The following is a 22,584-nucleotide window of genomic DNA, read 5'->3' as shown; positions in this document are numbered from 1 at the left end:
TTGGACCAGTTAACCTGCAGGCCCGAAATTGTGCCATACAGATCCAACAAGGACATCACGTCAGGGATGGTGGACCTACCCCTCTCTAAGTAAATCAGTGTGTTGTCAGCATATAATGATATAATGTGATATGTTCCCATGCAATATATCCCCTACTGTGCGGCCTTAGCTCTAAGCATAGCGGCCAATGGTTCCATTCGAGAGCAAACAACAGTGGTGACAATGGACATCCCTGTCTCGTTCCTCTGCCTATGGTGAAGCTCTCTGATATTATTCCGCCTGTCTTTACCCTAGCGGAGGGGTCAGCATACAGAGTCTGCACCCAACGCACGAAGCCCGGTCCAAACCCCATGGAGCGCAGCGTGACAAACAGGTTATCCCAGCCCATGGTGCTGAATGCTTTTTCTATGTCCAGGGACACGGCCACATTTTCATATGCTTCTTTAGGAGTATCGCCAATAATGCTTAATAATCTGCGGATGTTTAGGAACGTGTTTCGACTGGGTATGAATCCGCTCTGATCTTCATGAAACAATGTGTGTATAACTAGAGCTAGTCTATTCGCCAAAACTTTACCTAAGATTTTGCAATCCAAATTAAGGAGAGACAGCAATCTAAATGATTTCACATCCATGGGATCCCGACCAGGCTTAGGGAGCACCCCAATCAGCGCCTCTCTCTGGGATGCTGGGAGTAATCCTCGGGCCCAAGCCCCCTCAAACGTAGACAGCAAAGGATGCGACAAATGCTGAGCATAGGTGGTATAGTACTCTATCAGTAGACCATCTACCCCTGGGGTTTTATTACAAGCTGTTTACGTTATGACCACAGAAATTTCTTCCGGTCTGAGGGGCTCATCATGCGCCGCCACATGCAGCGCCGATAGCCTCATGAGCGGCGCAGCGCCGAGGAAGGACTCCAGCTGTTGAGCATCACATGCTGGACGCTGTCTTTATAGCCCCATGTAATAATCTTTAAAGGCATTATTAATTGCTTCTTGCGAAGACACCACTGTCCTGCTAGTCAAGCATATAGCCCCAATTAGAGTGTGCTGCTGCTCCTCTCATAACAGCCATGCCAAAAGCCTCCCCGAGCGATCACCCTCCGTATGTAGGCAGGTAAGATGGTAGTTATAATCATGTCTGCGGGGTTGCTGATCCGCCTCCTCATACGCCCTACGTTTCACCCCTAGAGACTCAAATGACACCATGCGCTGTGCAACTGCTATTTCCAGTGTACGTAGGTCCTTCTCTAAGGTGACAACTTCATTGGGTAGCGAGCGGCACCCCCCCCCCCACGAGGCGGAAAGGCAGTGTCCTCTTACTACAACCTTATGTGCATCCCATTCTGTGGCTCTCAAACCAGTGGACCCAGTCTTTACTGCCCAGTAATTTTTAATGCAAGCATTTAAGTCCTCTCAATGCAGCGTCTAGTAGTGCCTCGGTTCTCAGACACCATGTGGGTATTGCGGAGCACATTCTCCCCCATTTCACAGTAAACAGCAAGGGGGAATGGTCGGACACCATCCTAGCCAAATAACCAGAGGTTTTGATCAAAGAGCACACAGAAGGAGTCCCCCACATCAAGTCTATTCTGGTGTGTATGTCATGTAATGAGGAATAAAAAGAGTACTCCCTATGCGTTGGGTGTCCCATGCGCCACATGTCATACACTCCGGCATCTCTAGCCCTAGCTGTCAGCAAAGCAGAGTTTTGAGTGCTCACGGCTCCCTTCAGTGGCGGAGATGAGCGATCTACCAACACATCCGGGACACAATTAAAGTCCCGCCCCATATGGCAGGCACAGCTGGGTCAGTCGATAAAGCAGGAGTCAGAGTCTGGAAGAATTCACCTAACGCGCTGTTGGGGGCATAAGTCCCCACTATGGTTAGCGGCTTACCATCTAGTATCCCCTCCAGCACTATGTATCTGTCATTCACATCTACCTTTACTTTATGTTACACATAGGGGATCCTGGGTGCTATCCACATCAACACTCCTCTCGCATAGGCCGAAGAGGACGTGCAATGTACCTGACCACGCCAGCGCTTCCTCAGTGCCTGTAAATCACCACCCAGCAAGTGCGTTTCCTGCAGTATAGCAAAGTGCACCCCCCAGCGTTTGAGACAAGCATATATGCGGTGTCGCCTACCCAGCATGGCCATGCCGTGCACATTCCATGTTATAATATTATACTCCTGCATCGTGTGTGGACTGTGTGCACCCATAACGCAATAAACAGTACAGACATATTTGTTTAACATATACTCAGTACCCAGAAGTGAATGTCCATCCGCTATCCTGACAAGTATACTAATTTGACAAGCTTTCTAACATGTGTTGTGACCCAACAAAACATATGAAATGTAACCCCCCATCTCCCAACAACAATCTTAAACCCAAAATATGGTGGTGTTCAGGCATGCCTATGATTACCTCTGTCAATACCAAAAGAAAAAACATATAATGATTGCAAAAAAATGTTTTCTTGTGGGTACCACCTGTGGGGACATAGTGATAATCAGGTGTAGCCTGCTACGGAACCCCCAGTGCAGTCCGGGCAATGCCAACACCAGTCACGGACACACTATTACATGGTTCCCCCATGTGTGCGGTACAAGAGTCTCGCCATTGGAAAGACGCCAGGCAACTCCGCTATCCTCCCGGCTCCTGACATCCAGACCTCGGAGCATCATTCCAGCTATATGTACACTAAGTTAGCTCACCGACATGAGCATTCAGTCTGATGTTCCAGATGCGGCCAAAGTCTCGTGCTGGAACATCACAGGACACAAAAGTGATTATTCAGTCAGTACAGCTCATCTACGGTACTCGGCGTGACCACCGGTCCTTTCGACACACTCAGAATAGTTGAGTCAGAGCGTCCTGAGTCTGAGTCTGTTGGTGCCTGCAAGGCAGCCCGTAGCGGGCCAAATTAATTCTGAGTGTGGATCGATGCATCCGTGAGTGCTCTCGCTCTTTCTGCAGCCACCAGTGTCCTTGCGGCCTGCGCTCTCGACTTCCTCCTGGATCTCCTGCACGCAGGTGAAGTCAGCCACTCTCCGCCATTCCCATCTTCCTCCGAGGGCTGGGCACTTCCTTTGACGTGCATCCATGTCCAGGCATCTGCCGGAGTGGCAAAGATGTGGGTGCAATCCTCTGCAATCACCCGAAGCTTGGCAGGGAACATCAAGGCATATCTGAAATTGGGCTCATAAAGCCTCTGCTTAACTTTCAAGTAGGAATAGTGTTGACTCTGCAATTCTGCAGTAAAGTCTGGGTAGGCCGTTATGGAAGCCCCTTCATGTCTCACTGGACCATTATTCTGAAAGTGTTGCAGTATCATGTTGCGGTCCCTATAGTTAAGAAAGCGTGCTATAATCGGATGAGGACGCAACCCCCGGGCTGGCTGCCTACCTGGTATTCTGTGCGCCCGTTCCACAGAAAAGGATCTCGATGTTGCCCCTTTGAGCACCTCATCGACAAGCCATTGCTCCAAAAATAGTTCCGTGCTGTGTCCCGCTGCTATCTCCGGGAAACCTAGGAATCGCACATTATTGCAGCAAGATCTTCCTTCCGCATCTTCCGCATGTTGTCGTAGAGCTTTAATTTCTAAGTCTAACCTCTCTACATGTTTTTGGGTTTCCGACACTGTGGGCTTCATAGTGTCCAGAATAATTTCCGACAACTCAACCCTCTTCGCCAGCTTATGATGTTCAACTCTCAGGAGGTTAAGATCTTGAGAGACTGTGTCTATCTTGTGTTCAAGGGACACCTTGGTATCCATAATGGCCTTTAGTATTTTTTCAAATTGCCTCGAGTGTGTTTGCAGGGTGCTCTCGAAGGAGCGCAGACTTAGCACATCCGATAGTCCCACAGGAAGATCCGTAGGCCGAGAGCCCTCTTGGGGTTTGGCAATCTTGTTCTTCCCCATCATGCTGACTGGGTAGAGCACTGCACTGGTAGGCTGGCCCGTCTCTCCACTGTGGCCGTGCCACCCAATACTACACCAAAAATTAAAAGAGAAGCAGGGGAGGCTCCAGTACCATCCGTATATCCTGTGTGCCTGTGCCCTGCCACATGAAGAAAAGGAAAAGCCCCAGGTCTTGCGGGTCACTCTCTTCTTCCCCCGCAGCACTGCTCCTCATCCGCTCTCCCCTCGTGCAGCCTCCAATGGTACGAGGGCATCCTAGAGTCTCCACTTCGGGGCAAAATACCAGGGGGGAAGCAACGCCGCAGCTTAGGCCCCAGGTATGGGCTGCGTGTGCCGCGACTGCAACGCTGAGCTCTGTGTGGCACTCTAGTTGGCCGCACCCTCGCCCGCACGCCGCTGGCTCTCCATTTGGAGGAAGGCTCACCTCACCTCCGCGATCGAGCCGCTCCCGATCACATACACGGCTCCAACCATGACCGCAGCGTCACAGCCGAGTCCCGCTGTCTCCACGTTGTCCCCGAAATGTTCGTGCCACGTAGCTGGTGTTAAGGCTGTATTTTACAGGATAATTTCAGAGGCTTGAGCGGAGCTTGCTCTCAAGCTTCCGACTCGCCCGCCATCTTGGCCACGCCCCCATGCTTTGTTGATGATGTGATGAGGGCAGGGGTCAGATGGAGAGCTGGAGTGAATGGTGTTCATGATTTCGATGGTGTTGTTGTTGTTGACAGGCTTCCAGGAGATCAGGAGGTTGGTCGGAGGAGAATCTGTGGTGTTGGTGGTTGCCGGGGGGGTCTGGTGCTGAAGCTGTTGTGATGTCTGCAATCTTGCAGTGGAAGTAGGAGGCTAGGTAGACGCAGAGGTCTGGGGATGGCGGGATGTCGTTGGCATTGGAGCTGGGGTTGGAGAGTTCCTTCACGACGTTGAAGAGCTCCTTGTGGCTGTGTGCATTGTTGTTGAATCAGTCTTTGAAGGCGGTTCTTTTGGCGGCTCGGATGAGTAGGTGGTGTCTGCGGATGGTGTTTTTGAAGGCTGTGTGGTTATCCAGAGTCTGATCTTAGCGCCATTTTCTTTCGAGTCTTCAGCAGCTTTGCTTAGATTCGTGGATGCTGGCGGTAAACCAGAAGGCCTTTCTGTTGGTGCGCCTATTGAAGGGATTCTTGATTGGGGCGAGAGTATTGGCACCGATGTTGACCCACCCATTCAAATTTAAAGCAGCCTAATGATCCATTGGGGTCCTCAGCAGTTGGCAGAGCTTACATGGGCTCGGTACCTAAGCCCACAGTACTACCCTTGGAGGAAATACCAGCAGCAGCTCCCTTAGTTCTTATTTCTGGGAGCAATTCTCCTGTTAGTGATCTTAGCAAAGTTCCTCCAACTCTCTCCCAGTAGGGGGCCCCTGAGGGGACTCTCGGGCAGATCTAGAAGCTTCTTTGGGAAGTGCAATCTGCAATGAAGCCATCAAAGTTGAGGACAGGGAGGTTTTGTTTGAGGACAATTTTACCCAACCTGAATCAAGTGGGGTGGGAAGGGCAGGTGTTTTCAATAGCTGTTCACCCAGGAAAGCATTGGACTATGAAGCTCATCCCAATATAAACCCACCCTCCTGGTCCCCGCTTCCTTCTCTACGTCCTGTATGGTGTAACTTTTCTCGTTTGGTGGGGTGTTTTTCTGATTTAGGCCATGATGTTTTTCTTCCAAGTTCTCAAATGAACATAGGCAGTGGAGGGGGTGGTGTTTTAGCAGAGATTTTGTTTTGCATTGAAAAATCCTATTTTCTGTATTGTATTTATTAGAAAAAACTATCTTAAGCCCTGACCATGTATTAGAAATTATGTCAGCAGTTCTACTGGAGGTGCAGAATGTATATGTCAAGTGTCTCCAAGTTACACCCTATCATGCAAACTAGTAATGATAATGTAAAATGTATGCAACAACCAGTAATAGCTGAGTCCCTTGAAGGGGTAAAGGATGCCTATGCACAAGCTGGCAAGTCAATGCAGTGGGTGGCGTCAACATTTTTTTATAATTTTGATAAAAAGGAGTTGTATTTAACTTTAGTGTTTGGAGATTATAATAAACCGTCAGACGCAGGTAGGTAGAGATTATCCCATTGTTTACAAAGGGTCTAAAAATGCACCAAAAATTATGTAAAGGAGAATGGAGTAGTGCCTCTGCCTGGAGTAGTGTGTAAAGGAGGGTCCAAAATTATTAGTTCATCTATAGTGTTGCATAATCCTGACCAGGTGTTCAGTATCTCTAAGATTAAGTCTAAGGTTGAGCTCCCCCCGTGGAGACAGAAGGATGCTGTAAAGAAAAATAAAAGTATTAGAAGAATCTCTAGGTGTAAAATGAAAAAATGCACTTTCCCAGTAACCAGGATTTGAAGAGCTTTAATGAGGGCCTGACAATGGTAATGCCACTAGGAGGTAGTGTTTCAACTGCTTCTCCAAAACAGATCCTCTTGAATGAGTGCATCCTCAGGGTCGAAAAGCGGGTAAGGCTAGGTCCTAAAGATTTCCCTCCTTCTTATATTCCCCCACAGGCCACTTGGACCTCGGTGTCGAGCAAGCCATTTGTTCCATCAGGAGAGGGTGGGGGAATAGACAATATGGCTTTTTTTTAATCTCTGCTGAGGGTAGAGTGGAAGAAGCATCCTAGGGGTGTGTTACACTCTGTTGGGGAGCTCTGAGAGGAAAGTTCCTTCTCAGGAAGGGCAAATATGGGGGTTCAAGTGTCTCAATCATCATACATGCATTATGAAAAAGAACAAAGCATGTATATTGCTTCTCCCATCAACTCTTGTCTTTCGCTCAATCATGGGGCAAAAACGTCTGCTCCGAGGGCCAAGGACACCTCATGGGAGCCCTTGACATGTTTCTCCTCAAAAGATGTATCTAGAGCAGACCCCTCTCTCTAGCACTTTAGACTTTATTTTGATATCTGATAATGAGTCTGACCCTGTGAACAGAAGTTCTATTTTAAATGCATTACTAGAGATCGAAGAATTAAGGTTGGTGAAAAGCAATGCTATTAAAAATGTAGCTATTTACACTTTTGCATCAACCTCTTATTTTAGAGTCACCATGGGATCACTGGCTATTACAAATCTGGTTGTACAAAATTGTGATTTCTTTTAAAAAAAGAGGGGTTGATGTTGTTCCTGTGTGGAGCTTTTGAATATCCCTACTTATCATTGGAATAGCCCAAAAGGAAGTTAGTCAATGGTGGTTGCTGTGTGGGGGCCTGGCAGTGATTGTAGACAGGGGAACCCTAAAGATATAGTTGTCCCACTAGGGCGGGGCTGGGCAAGTAATCAATATTGTGGAGGGTAACACAGCTCATCTGCGAGCTGTTGAGCTCAAGGATGAACTCTTAAAGTGGAGCTAAGTGGCAGGTGCTTTGAATAACACCAGCCCCTCATCTACAAATAATGAGTCATTGAGGTAGTGCAGGTGGGCTACTTCTATCGTGGAACATGGCATGGTTGGGGCATGATAAGATTAAAAATAAATTTGAAGTCCTTTAATCCTTTTATTGTATGTTTACAAGAGACCTGGTCATGTACAGAGTTTATCTCTGCTGGCTACTTAGAATTTTCTGCTAATGCAAAGTGTGCTGAAAGGGGGCATGTCAGTGGAGTGTCAACTTTACCCAAGAACCCATTTAATTGGAACCAGGACGTTTTTATTCATCCCTCAAATCTATGTCTTTGCTTGAAACTAACTCTTCGAGAGATGAGTGGCCATCCCTCTCTTTTCTTAGTAGCAAATATATATATTGCTCTTTCCCCTTTGATCACCTTGTGAGCACATTCTTCTCTTTTGTTTATGACATTAGTGTTATAGAAGGTTGCCCTCTAATAATAATTATGGGAGACCTAAATACAAAGGTGTCTAATTTTGCACCTTCAACTTTTGCTAAAATTGATAAAGAAGATGTATGTTCTAGTCTGTAGATTTTGCTTCCAGAAAAAAATAGAACAGATAAGTGTGGCTTTCTACTACTCAAACCTCTTCAAAAATAGATTTGCTTATTTGATCTCCAGTGAATGAAGTCAACTCTTATCATTTTCAGTCAGCTTCCACACAGAGTCTCCTTATGTGATAGTATTCTTTCAAATGTTTGGGGCTTGTGAGAAACTGACTGTATTCTCTACGTATATGAGTGATCACAGCTTAGTTGGTACAACTGTGGCCGTCAGTGTTAAGGGAATTAGTTCCTGGGAATTCTACTCTGAGTAAGATTGGTCTTAATAAGTCAACTGGTTTTGGGCAGTCAAGAATATTGCGACCTTTAGTGTCAAGATTTATGGAGTCTGTGCTAACCTTGAGCAATCTATATGGAATTATCCTATATTCTTCTATGAATCCTATATGCTTGAGTTTCGTAAATTGAGTTCTACGTTTGATGGCTTTTGGCGATTGAAAAAGTGTAGTTTCAAGTTGAAGACTTTAAATAAGGAAATACATTTTCTGGTAAGAAAACAGCAGTTGGTGTTTCTGTCAAGAAGACTGCAGGAAATTGCTCACCTTAAATGCGTAAGATGTTGATTTAAGGCTCAAGAATGCACGTGTGAAGGTGATCTAAAATGGATCAATTTATTTAAGAGAGGCTGTGAAGTCCAGCAACTAACAGAAATACTGGAAATTAATTGCTGAATATTGTGACACCACGGTGAATGCTCAGGCAATTCATATTCTAGAAAATATCTGGACGGGATATATCACTGAGTTGTATGCAAGTAATACTGAGATAGTTGACCTTTTGGTGCCTCAAGTAGATGAAGAGATGTGTGCTCTGTATGGTGCTCCATCAGTAGATGAAATTGTGGGGTTTACAAAGATTGCTAGATCTTCTGTGGTAATGGGGCCTAAGCCTAATGAGGTTAACTTTGTGGCTATTAAAAAGGAGGCCGCAGCATTGGGAGCATTTCTCAGCCCACTGTTCGTGCACTGTTACCACTCTGGAAAAATCCCTTAGTCATGGAAAGGTAGTATTATTGTATTGTTGTCTTAAAAGGTTTCTAACTCTTCCCTGGCAAGCTTTAGACAGATAGTACTGTTGGGTACGACTGCTAAACTTTTTGCCAGTAGTGTACTATGTTATTTACGATAATAGGCTCATGAGCATAACATCATTCCTCCAGAACTAGTGGGTTTTTAGAAGGAATCATACTACTCTTGACAACAAAGCTATCCTCCTAGTGATAATTGAAAAATATTCGTTCCTCTGAATATGCCTGTATATATGGCGTTCATGGACTTTTCCACAACATTGATAGAGTAGATCATCAAACGTTGTGTAGAAAGCTTTCCTCTTTGGGTGTTCTGCACCATCTTTTATTGCTTATTAAGGAATAACATTGCGTTACCTGGTGTCAAATTCTGATGGGAGAGACGCGGACCTTGACTTATAAAGTTGAAATGCAAAATGGTCTGAAGCAGGGCTATTTGTTGTCCCCACCATGGTGTTTTCCCTGTATAAGCATGATCTTCCTCTTCCCCTAAGTCTGGTGAAGGTTGATCTTCCATGAATTGTTATGATATCCACGAATTCTCTATTTTATGTCAATGAGGTTGCCATATTGGACGTAAACCCTACTGAACAACAGCGCACCTTACTGCATTGTCGAACTATGCAGAAGCCCACTTCCTGAAAATAAAAATATCTAAAAGTAAATCTATATCTTTCGTAAGAATGTTTTAAGAATGAAGTGGAAGTTTAACTGGTATCTAGGCATGGACAAATTAGAAATAGTGGACTTGCATCTTTACCTTTGTAAGGTCTTCTCTAAGAGTGGGTGGAAACATGATAATATTACACTTTGCTCAAGCAGGGCCCTCTTACAGGTAAACACCCTCAATAGATTATATAGTACATTGTTGATGTGTCATTTTAGGCATGTCCTGTCAGTTTACAGGGTTAAAATTACCGCTTCACTATGCTTGCGAAGTATTAGACATGAGCCTTTGGCACTTCTTTATTGAGACTGAAGGACACATTTTTCAGCAAATTTGTAACGAACACACTGACAGCCCTCATGCTCTCCGTTTAGGGTTTGGTTTATTGTCTTCATATTCCTGGTCGTTGGCTGCTGGCTTGATGTGCGGAAACTCGCTGTTGCACAGAGAGGAGAGAACTCTGCAGACCGCTTTGAAGTGTGAAATGTTCTATCTTCACAAAGAAAAGCCCTCCTTTTACAGGTACTTTGAGTGGACCAAAGACATTTTTGGGCTCGATTTGAAGGTTTACTCCCTGATGACTAAATCTGTTTGAAAGAGCTATATGAAAACACTATGTTTAAAAAAAGTCAGAGCAGAGACATTACTTTATGCCAGTTAACCTTATGCAACCTAGTGGCCCAGCAGTGCAATTTCGAGAATAAACTTCAGCCTTATTTAAATAGAACATTGCACCATGGGGTCAGAAGTTTGACTCTCATTGAGAATGGAATTGCCCCCTCTCTGTATCATTACTGGCCCCGAAAGATGAGGAATTATGCAAGTTTTGCCAGCTACGTATTCAAGATCTCAATCATGTTCTTTTTGTTTGTCCTATGTAGTAGAATGCACATCATCACTTTTTAAGCCCTCTGTTTCTCAAACACAACATACATGTTGCTTTGAAGTCCCGCTGGTCTGTAATGTTCCCAACCAATTAAATGTCCTGTAATAAGATAAATACATTCTTCAAATAATTCTTAAACATTTATTAGTGATCGTGGGTGCATTCTTGACTTCTATGTATGGTATAATGCCATTGTTTTCTTGTGAGGCCGGTATCCGCTAAGATTGGATATGTTTCAATGCAGTTTCTATAAGACGCTAAAATTGCAATATTTGCACATCTTATGTTGCACTATGTATGACATCTTTTTCTAGGTCAGTGTTGTATAGTGATCAATACATGTTGCTTAGATTTGAGGTACCTGTTTTCCAGATGCTATGGGACTTGTCTCGTCATTAGTTTTCTTTTTCTTTTTTTTCTTTCTTTTTTTTTAACATGCATTATTTGTATATTGTACAGTATATTGTGCTATGTATGATGTATTTTTTAAGTTTTAAGTCTGCAACGTTTCTAATGAATGTTTGGTGAGAAGATCTACCAGCTCCAAATACTTTTAAAATGTCTACTAGTGTCCCTGCCATCCTGTTAAATATTTAAATATGTACTACTTTGGAATTTTATGTCACACTGTGCATGATGTCACTTTTCATTGTTTTTAGAAATGTATGACATGCATGAGGTTGGTGGGTTGATCTTTCAAATTGTAATCTATGGAAGCTTTGGAAGAACTTTATTTTATAACTCTGATTTTTATTGTATATGTATTGCTGTTTCTTCCTTGTTGCTACCTGTTATGTGGACCGCCACTGGAGTTCCTAATCATAATAAATTTGACTTGAGCTGACATGAGCTTGCTTCCTTTATCCAGGCTTCAGCCTGTAGAACAATCCTATCCGAGCAGCCTATAACAAAACAGTCCATAAGGCACATATATAAATCCAGGAAACCACCATCAACCCATCTAAAACAAGCTGCTCTTTATAAATAGGACATGCCCCTTGTCTTGAAGACCCCTGCTAAATTAGCGCAGGCTACATGTATTCGTTTTATTATAGTTCATGCCTGTAGACCAGCGTCCAGATAGGTCTCTATGCAGAACAAGACTTGAGCTGAAGGTTTGAAGTTGAAAAAAATCAGTATGAGACTGGCAGAGTAATTGAAAGCCGCCGTCTTACGTAACGTGCATGTGATTGCTCTCGCACTCTTAATTCATCTCACTATTTAGCTCCACGACCAAAGACAGGATGACATCTCCACTCTTGTCACTGATCCGTGACACCAAAACACCTCTCACGTGGCTGAATTGTAAATACGCTACCCTTCCAGTAAGCACTCCCTTTGGTGTAAGTATTACCTGCCCAATAATGAGCTTTAGCACCTCGCAATATGGTAGGCGTAACATAGGCACCGGCAGCCCCGCGATGCGGGGGGCCCTGAGCTCCAGGGGGACCCTCAGTCCAGTAACATGACCTTAGAGCTGATTTCTGAGTCCGGAAGGAGGGCCCTCTATTTACTTTGCAGGGGACCCCCTCAATTTTTGTTATGTCACTGTGGAACGCGATAAAATAGAGTTGCTATTCCATTTTCTGCAAACCATTAGGAGGCTGCTACAAAAATATAAGGCAATGGTGGTCATTACAACCCTGGCGGACGGTGTTAAAGCGGCGGTAAGACCGCCAACAGGCCGGCGGTAAAAAAATTGGAATTATGACCGTGGCAGAAACCGCCAACAAAGACAGCCACTTTAACACTCCGACCGCCACGGCGGTATGAACAAACAGCGCGGCGGTCACTGCCAACAGACAGGCGGAAGACAATGTACCGCCCACAGTATCACAACCTACCAATCCGCCACCTTTTCCGGGGGGATTCACAGCAGATAAAAACACGGCGGAAACAGCCATTTCAAAGGGAAAACACTCACCTCTACACACTCCACGAGGAAGGAGGGCACCATGTAGCCGGAACTCCATATTCTGCCAGCGCTAGTCTTCCTGCTCCTCTACGAGGATCATCAACGCCGGCGGCGAAGACCACGGTGAGTACTGCACCTATGACATAGGGGAGGGGGGAGGCAAAAACACAGGGACACACACACTCAACACCCCAACCCCCACCCCAACCCTTACCCACTACAACACACACATCAATGCATATCTATACATTACAGTAACACCCCCACCCCCCGGAAGAATGCAAAGACAAAAGGAAATGAGTGGAACCATTGTAATATATCAAAATACAGTAAGCAAATATATACATATATATATATTCACAATAAACAAAATATACACCACGATTAGTAGTGCAGGTATTGCACCATTCATAGTCCGTGGACCACTGGGCCCAAAATGCATGGGCGAGGCCCACACAAGATACCCGATCCAAACAGAGAGAACACTGCAGGGGCATCAGATCGAAATACAACAGGCACCTCAGGGGTAAGGGAAGGGGGGGCACCTCAGCCGGATGAGTGCACCAATTCAGATCCACGAGGGGGCTCCATGCCCATTGATGAATCCTGGGGAGTGCAAAGCCACAGTCTCACAAGTCTCTACAGTGGGTGGGTTGCCCACTGTGCAATCCTGGGGAGTGCAAAGCCACAGTCTCACAAGTCTCTACAGTGGGTGGGTTGCCCACTGTGCAATCCTGGGGAGGGCAAAGCCACAGTCTCACAAGTCTCTACAGTGGGTGGGTTGCCCACTGTACCATCCTGGGGAGTGCAAAGCCACAGTCTCTCAAGTGGATGCAGGTCTCCACTGGTTCTGGAGGGGGACTGGTGCCCAGAGTGCTTCATCCTGTGCAGGACAGACGGAGTGGATGCTGTTCTCCACTGGTTCTGGAGGGGGACTGGTGCCCAGAGTGCTTCATCCTGTGCAGGACAGACGGAGTGGATGCATTTCTCCACTGGTTCTGGAGGGGGACTGGTGCCCAGAGTGCTTCATCCTGTGCAGGACAGACGGAGTGGATGCTGTTCTCCACTGGTTCCGGAGGGGGACTGGTGCCCAGAGTGCTTCATCCTGTGCAGGACAGACGGAGTGGATGCTGTTCACCACTGGTTCCGGAGGGGGACTGGTGCCCAGAGTGCTTCATCCTGTGCAGGACAGACGGACTGGATGCATGTCTCCACTGGTTCTTGAGGGGGACTGGTGCCCAGAGTGCTTCATCCTGTGCAGGACAGACGGAGTGGATGCTGTTCTCCACGGGTTCTGGTGGGGGACTGGTGCCCAGAGTGCTTCATCCTGTGCAGGACAGACGGGGTGGATGCTGTTCTCCACTGGTTCTGGAGGGGGACTGGGGCCCAGAGTGCAGCACACACCCCGTGACGGTCTCAGTTGCGTCACTGGCCCTGCCGCAAATGGGCTAGCGGTGCTTTCCATGGCGGTCTTTGCCCTGTTCAGCCGTCCTTGGACTGTTCAACAGCGCTTGAGTTGCCAGTGTCAGACCTGTTCAGCGGTGCTTTCCATGGCGGTCTTTGCCCTGTTCAGCGTTCCTTGGCCTGTTTAGCGGTGCTTGAGTTGCCAGTGTCAGACCTGTTCAGCGGTGCTTTCCATGGCGGTCTTTGCCCTGTTCAGCGGTCCTTGGCCTGTTCAGCGGTGCTTGAGTTGCCAGTGTCAGACCTGTTCAGCGGTGCTTTCCATGGCGGGCTTTGACCTGTTCAGCGGTCTTTGCCCTGTTCAGCAGTCCTTGCCAAGGCGGTCCTTCATTGACCAGCAGGGCTATGGCTGGCGGTCCTTTATGGGTCAGCTGGGCTGTGGCTTGCGGGGCCCTCCTGGCCAGCTGGGCTGTGGCTGGCGGTGGCCTCCTGGGCAGTGACGATGGGGCTGGCGGTGGCCTCCTGGGCAGTAACTCTGGCGGTGGCCTCCTGGGCAGTGACGATGAGGCTGGCGGTGGCCTCCTGGGCAGTGACTCTGGCGGTGGCCTCCTGGCCAGTGACTCTGGGACTGGCAGTGGCCTCCTGGGCAGTGACAATGAGGCTGGCGGTGGCCTCCTGGGCAGTGACGATGAGGCTGGCGGTGGCCTCCTGGCCAGTGACGATGAGCCTGGCGATGGCCTCCTGGGCAGTGACTCTGGCGGTGTCCTCCTGGCCAGTGACTCTGGGGCTGGCGGTGGCCTCCTGGGCAGTGACGATGAGGCTGGCGGTGGCCTCCTGGCCAGTGACTCTGGGGCTGGTGTGGCCTCCTGGGCAGTGACGATGAGGCTGGCGGTGGCCTCCTGGCCAGTGACTCTGGGGCTGGCGGTGGACTCCTGGGCAGTGAATTTGGAGCTGGTGGTGGCCTCCTGGGCAGTGATGATGAGGCTGGCGGTGGCCTCCTGGGCAGTGACTCTGGGGCTGGCGGTGGCCTCCTGGGCAGTGACAATGGGGCTGGCAGTGGCCTCCTGGGCAGCGGGGATGATGGCGGTCTTCTCCGCCGTGCTGCTCCTCCCAGACTTTGGAGATTTCTTCTGCCCCTTTCCCACCTTGGGAGGAGTCACAGCTGAGTCGACACTCCCCCCGGGATCCCTGTGAGCGGCTTTGCTGGCTGGAGTCTTCCCCCTCTCCCACCGGGCACTGTCCACCTTCTGGTGCTTCACAGGGGGGAGTACTGGCTGTGCTGTGGCTCCATGCCACACTGGCTGGCCTGGTGGCTGGTGCACTCCACATACCTGTAACAACAGGCACCACTGGTCCCGGAGATTTTTTGGCTGAGGTGCTAGTACAGGACTTATGAGTTGGACGGGGGGGAAATAGGTTAAGGGTGGACAGGAAAAGTTTTTTGGAGACACTGGGACGGGTAGCGGGAGGGGGTTTGGGAGCGGAGGAAGAGGTGGTGGTTGTAGGAGGTGTAACTTTTGTGGATTTGGGTGCAGATGCATGGGCTGGAGGCTGTCGTGAGGTGGATGGCTGTTGGGTGGGTGTGTGCCTGCGTTTGTGTATCTTGGGAGGGGCATCACAGACACACTGGGAGAGGACACAGGGGACGTGGAAATGTTAGTGGGGGTGGTGACTGCACGAGAGCGGGGTGTGGTGGTGGGTGTGCTGGTGCGGGACGTAGTGGCTATAGTGGTAGTGCATGCAGGTGTGAGTGTAGACAAGACTGGGAGGGAGGAGGGAGATGACGAGGAGGGGGACACAGTGGAGGCAGTGGATGTTGGTGTGTCTGTATGTGTGTGATGCTTGCGTGAGTGCCTGTGGGATGTGTGGTGCTTATGTTTGCCTGAGCTTCCCTTGTGAGGTGAGGTGTGTGCAGGCTGGTCTGATGGTGTGCTTGGGATAGGCAGAGGTACAGGGGATTGGGTCTGGGTGGAGGAAGTTGGAGGGGGGAGGCTAGACACAGGGACAATGGCTGCCATCAGTGCTGAGGCCAGAGTTTGCAGGGCTCGATGAAGGGCAGTCTGACCAGAAAGAATGCCCTCCAGGAATGCATTTGTATGTTGCAACTCCCTTTCTACACCCTGGATGGCATTCAAAATGGTAGACTGCCAAACAGTGAGGGACCTGAGGAGGTCAATGGCCTCCTCACTGAGGACAGCAGAGGTGACAGGGGCAGGGGCTGAGGTGCCTGGGCCGAAGGTGATGCCCACCCTCCTGGGTGAGAGGGCACGGGGCAAAGGCTGAGGGTAGGAAGGTGCTGGTAGGGGGGGTGACGGCTGTACCTGTAGAAGTGGGGGGCACAGATGTTGCCGCCACCACAAGGGAGCTCCCATCAGAGGATGAGTCCGTGTCGCTGGTTGCAGATCCTGTGACCGCCGTGGTGCTCCCCGTGCCCTCCGTCCCACTGGTGTATTCCGAGTCCATGGTGTGACCCTCCATGGCCATGTGGGATGCAGCTCCCTCGTGCTCCGGTGCCACTGTACCTCTGCCTGATGATGCTAATGCACAGAAGAACAGGGAGACCACAAAAAGGGGGGGAAGACAGAAGAAAGACAGGTTGAGTGCATGGCTTACCGCTACCGTTGGCGGACAATACAGACACAGCAGCCCCCTGCACTACATTGCGCTGTTGGGCTCTACAGATGCAGTTCCTGGGAAATGGCCTACAAGGCTATGGACGACATCTGCACACATAGATGACACAGGGGCATGAATACCTGTACTTGGCACTCTACAGAGGTGGTGTGGGGTGCCACATGGCCTGCATTACGGAGGGGCCTAGCCTACGGAACTCGCCCTGGCCTAGGGAAACCCACAGCCCTCCTCCCTCACCCAGACACCTTCACTGCACGCAAAGTCCGCTGAATGATAGTGTACTCACCCCCTTGTGTCTGCTGTGATCCCCTCAAGCGCCCATCCAACTCAGGGTAGGCCAGCGCCAGGATCCTGAACATCAGGGGGGTCATTGTTCGACGGGCACCCCTCCCACGTTGGGAGGCCATCCCCAGCTGAGCCTTCGCCGTCTTCTTGCTCCAGCGGCAAATGTCCTCCCATCTTTTACGGCAGTGGGCGCTCCGTCTGTGGTGGACCCCCAGGGTCCGGACGTCCTTGGCGATGGCACGCCAAATATCCTTCTTCTGGTGGGCGCTGACCTACATGACATGTACAGGGGAAGAAGAGAAGTCATTACCAACTGAACCGTCAAGGCCCACATCCCTACCCTTGCCATGTGGCACATGCATTCACAGTCCTTCATGCACGCAGAACTGTGCACCCTTCCTTCTTACAACCAGCCCTCTCCACACAGGCATAGCCCATACAACATGCTCCCTGTGTACTTACCTGTTGGTCTGGAGGACCATAGAGTAGCGTGCACTGGGGGAGGACCCCGTAGATGAGCTTCTCTAATTCCTCTGCAGTGAAGGCAGGGGCCCTTTCCCCAGACGCACGAGCCATTGTCTCTTCCAGACCGAGGTCACAGCAGCACTTGCAGTGTTGGTCCTCTCCTGTCGAAGATCAGGCATCGAGTGATTCAACAGCTAGAAAATGGCGGTGACGTCCGCGGCGGTGCTACCATCACCGCCGGCGTACATCGTCATTGGCTCCTGGGACCCATAGGGTCCAATGATAACCAATGCAGCATTGCGCCGCGGTCTTGACCGCCTACCGCGACGGTGTACAACGCCAGCGCAGTTACCTCACATCCCATTGTTCCAGTTTAGAGGTCAGGCAGCCGCCATTTCAGGGGCCCACATGGCCTAATTACCAACTGCGTCACACATACCATGTCTCACAACACAAATACAGGCCACATTTTGTGTATGAATGGTGTTCTGTGTAGAATGTGGGTACATACATCTGAGTTGTTTGACTCTGTGGTCGCTGTTGTCCTTCATAGGCACCGTCCGCTGGGACATGTGAGGAGATGGCGGAATCCTCCAGTGTACCGACCGCTGGTGGACCTGTCGACAATGGAGGAAAGACATTTGATCATCACTTACAGGTTTGACCATGCCACAATCCAGGAACTGTGTAGCCAGTTGGAGCCAGACCTGATGTCAGCAATCCGCCATCCCACAGGAATCCCCCTTCAAGTGCAAGTGCTATCAGTGCTCCATTTCCTTGCAAGTGAGTCATTTCAAACAACAGTGGCCATGGCATCAGGGATGTCCCAGCCTATGTTTTCCATTGTGTTGTCCAGAGTGTTGTCTGCCCTTCTGAAACACATGCGGAGCTATATTGTTTTCCCTCAGGTGGAGGACTTGCCTACAGTGAAAGGTGACTTCTATGCCCTTGGACATATCCCCAGCATCATAGGTGCCATTGATGGGACCCATGTAGCTCTGGTCCCCCCCAACAGGAGTGAACAGGTGTACAGGAACCGGAAGTGTTATCATTCCATGAATGTACAGATGGTATGTTTGGCAGACCAGTACATCTCACAGGTAAATGCTATGTTCCCTGGCTCTGTGCATGATGCCTACATCCTACGGAATAGCAGCATCCCTTATGTGATGGGTCAACTCCAAAGTCACCGGGTGTGGCTATTAGGGGACTCTGGTTACCCCAACCTGTCATGGCTACTGACCCCAGTAAGGAATCCCAGGACCAGGGCAGAGGAATGCTACAATGAGGCCCATGGGCTGACTAGGAGGGTGATCGAATGAACCTTCGTCCTCCTGAAGGCCAGGTTCAGGTGCCTCCATTTGACAGGTGGTTCCCTATTCTACTTACCAAAGAAGGTGTGCCAGATCATCGTGGCCTGCTGTATGCTTCACAACTTGGCTTTGCGACGACAGGTGCCTTTTCTGCAGGAGGATGGTCCAGATTTCGGTGTTGTGGCAGCTGTGGAGCCTGTGGACAGTGATGAGGAGGAAGCAAAGGAAGAAGACATTGACAACAGGGACTCAGTCATCCAGCAATATTTCCAGTGACACACAGGTGAGAAAACATTCCTGCCTAGTACAAGTACTTTAACACTTCTACCTGTATCCTGTCTGTCGATTTCAACCAGTATATGGTCTCTGAGTTATAAATTTCCCTTACGGTTTCACAGGTGTGGTTTCCAACATGTGTCCTCTGCTTAGATTCCCCATGGACTTGAGATGTGTGACATAGGTATGTTGACATTACATTTGAAAAAGCATTTTGTCACTGTCATTGCTAATACACAATTTCGAAATCACAGACTGACTCCAGATTGTTTTGTGCTTCAAGGGTGTTTATTGAAGTGCTCAATATTGGAAGGGGTTGTAAAATGGTGAGGGGTCATGGTGGAGGAATGTCCATGGCAGAGTCCAGTCTATTAGTCTCACAGGTGCATTGCCCATATGGGCATATGAAGTGGAGCTGGGGCAGTTCCAATATAGACAGGGTTACAAAGTGGGACAGTGGTTTGACAATCAGGGTGGTCTAATTTCTTGGCGGGGGTCTTGGCCTCGTGCTCTGTCTTGTTCCTGGATCTCAGGAACCACTTGTGGGGTGGTTCTCTGTCTGCAGGGGGTGGGGTGCTGGTGTGGTGGTTCTGTGGTGGTGCCTCCTGTCCACTAGCGCCGGCGGAGGTGGTGGGCAGTTCATCATCCATGCTAGTGTCAGGGGCCCCTTGTAGTGCCACAGTGTCCCTCCTGGTGTTAAGTATTTCCTTCAGCACCCTTATGATGGTGCCCAGGGCGGAGCTGATGGTTCTGAGTTCCTCCCTGAACCCCAAATACTATTCCTCCTACATGCACTGGGTCTCCTAAAACTTGTCCAGGACCGTTGCTATCGTCTCCTGGGAGTGGTGGTATGCTCCCATGATGGAGGAGAGGGCCTCGTGGAGAGTGGGTTCCCTTGGCCTGTCTGCCCCCTGTTGCACGGCAGCCATCCCAGTTCCCCTGTCTTCCTGGGCCTCTGTCCCCTGGACCGTGTGCCCACTGCCACTGCCCCCAGGTCCCTGTTGTTGCTGGGGTGGTGGGTTATCCTGGGTTCCCTGTAGTGGTGGACACACAGCTGATTGACGTGTCCTGGGCACGGAGGTATGGGCCCGCTGGGTGGGTGCTGTGCTGGTGTTACCAGAGGGTTGAAGGTCTGTGGTGGGCTGTGACTGGGTGAGCGGAACCGACTGTCCCGAGGCCCACAATGGTCCGGGCTGGTTATCTGGATCCAGTTGGACAGAGCTGCTGTCATCACTGTGGGCCTCTTCTGTGGGTGGGGTGGAGATGTCTGGACTCTCCTGTCTGGTGACGTTGGGTAGTGGTCCTGCAGGGGTGTAAAAGCATGATTATTGTATCTGTGTGTGTCATGGTGTGCAATGGGTGGGTGACCGTGTACCCCAGTGCTAGCATTCCTGTGTGGGGGCTTGTGTGATGATGGTTGAGGGGGTTTTATGGGTATGTGCAGTGGGAATGCTTAGTGATGGGTATCCATGCTTTGTTGTGTCGTGAAGGGCTTGGTGTTGGGATGTGTGGTTTGTGTTATTAGTACATTTGTGAGAAGTTGGAGTGATAGGGGAGGGGGCGAGGGTAGGGGTCTGTGAAAGCATGCAGGTAGGGTGGGGGGATATGATAGTTAAAGGTTTGACTTACCAGAGTCCATTCCTCCACCGACTCCTGCGAGGCCCTCAGGATGCAGAATCGCCAAGACCTGCTCCTCCCATGTTGTTAGCTGTGGGGGAGGAGGTGGGGGTCCGCCGCCAGTCCACTGTACCGCCAGGTGGTGTCTTGAGACGACGGAACGCACCTTCCCCCGTAGGTCATTCCACCTCTTCCTGATGTCGTCCCGATTTCTTGGGTGCTGTCCCACTGCGTTGACCCTGTTGACTATTCTTCGCTATAGCTCCATCTTTCTAGCTATGGAGGTGTGCTGCACCTGTGCTCCAAATAGCTGCGGCTCGACCCGGACGTTTTCCTCCACCATGACCCTGAGCTCCTCCTCCGAGAACCTGGGGTGTCTTTGACGTGCCATGGGGTGGTGTGGGTGATGTGTGGGGTGGTGTGTGTGGTGATAAGTGTGGTGATATGTAGTGGTGTGTGATGCTTTGTGTGTGGAAGTTGTGTGGGTGATGGTGTTGAGTGCCTGTGGCTGCTAGTTTGTGGATGGTGGTGTCTCTCTCTGGCCTTCTTTTGGAATTTTTGGTCATAGGGGTTTGTGGGTGATGTGGGTGTGTGTTTTATATTGTATTAAGTGTGTGGGAGTGGTGTGTGTATGTGTATCAGGTGTGTGTATTTCGATTTGTCCAATGTGGCAGAGTTTTGTATATGTGTGCGTATTTTGAGCGCAGCGGTGTGTTTACCGCCAATGGAATACCGCGATTGAAAGACCGCTGCGTGGATTCGTGGGTCGTGATAGCGTGGGCGTATTTCTGTTGGCGTGACGTGGAGGTTTTGTTTTCACCAATTTATCACTGACCTTTGGTGTGGCGGACTTGTGTGGGTGTCTGAATTTTGTCGGATTTCGAGATGTGGGTCATAATAGCTGTGGCGGAATTCCGCGGGCGCGGTGGTGTGTTGGCGGTCTTCTGCACAGCGGTAAGCAGCTTTTACCGCCAATGTTGTAATGACCCCCAATAATACTTGTAAATATGGAAACCCAATGTAATTCTGTAATTTAACAATGGCTATTTCCTTACTTTGTCAGTTCACATTTTGCTTTAAATTTATTTTTCTTCTCTGTGATCACACTATTTTCGCTTCTGTAAACATTGCAAAGCTAACAGTACTGAATACTGTTTGTTCTTTCATAGAAGTAAGGCAAGTGGTGGGCCAGGTGGCCCGGTTGGTACTCAGTCACCTTGTTTGGTATATCATTCTTTTATTTTTTAAGTTGAAAAAGGTTGCATGAAGTCGCCAACATCCCCAGCACTGCTTTATAAATACTAATTAGAGTGCACAGTGGATTTAAAAGAAAAGGTGGGTCATCGTATCTTGTGTATTTACTGTGAACTTTAACCACACGCTGGTTGAAAACGCGCACGTGAACGAGTTTGCTGAAGATTTAAATTGGTCGTCCTTATAGGAAAGCCATTCATTTCCGAAGCCATCTTCCTTGATAGATTTAAGTGACGGCCAGTTGTTAAAAGTGTTTCATGGATCACCAGGGTTTCCTTAAGGGATTCATTCAGAAAGCACTCACATTAATCTAGAGTGGAGCTTGTAGCATAATCATGGTGGAAGTGACTGACTTTTCCACAGCACTCTCCTCTCTCTGTCAGCCTCTTAAATCTTGTGAATTTGCTATGGATCAATTTACGCAGGTGCTACGTTTACAAGCAAAACTCAATAAATTGTGTGTACACAACTGCTTTCCGAGAATCCAGCAGCTAACCAGGGAAAACATGACGAAACCCCAACCGAGGCCATTGCTGCATTCTAGGGAGGGGACCTCCTTAGACTACAGAGAGCACAGGGTGAGGGGTTCACGTTTAAAGGGTTGCAGCAGAAGACGGCCTTCCTAATCAAAAGCTCATGTGAGTTTATTTGGGAGAGGCCCATGTCGGAAAGAAATACCATTCTTGAAGTGATGATGTGATTGCTAATCGAATATTAAATACAAGAAAAATAACCTTTCTGTAACGAGGCCCGATTAATAAGCCTCTGGTGGCCTGCCCTTGTAAAACTGGTTTCATTTTCCTGATTTTTTCCCCACCAGATGTTAGCCTCGGGTGCATACGAAAACTGATCTTTGAAGTGGGATAGAGAGAATATGCACTGTTTTGAAGATCTTTTATCATCTCTATCTTATCTAGGTCAACA

This window comes from Pleurodeles waltl, chromosome 4_1 (genome assembly GCF_031143425.1).
Source record: "Pleurodeles waltl isolate 20211129_DDA chromosome 4_1, aPleWal1.hap1.20221129, whole genome shotgun sequence".
NCBI classification, from domain to species: Eukaryota; Metazoa; Chordata; class Amphibia; order Caudata; family Salamandridae; genus Pleurodeles; species Pleurodeles waltl.
Note: the sequence above shows the minus strand (reverse complement) of the source record.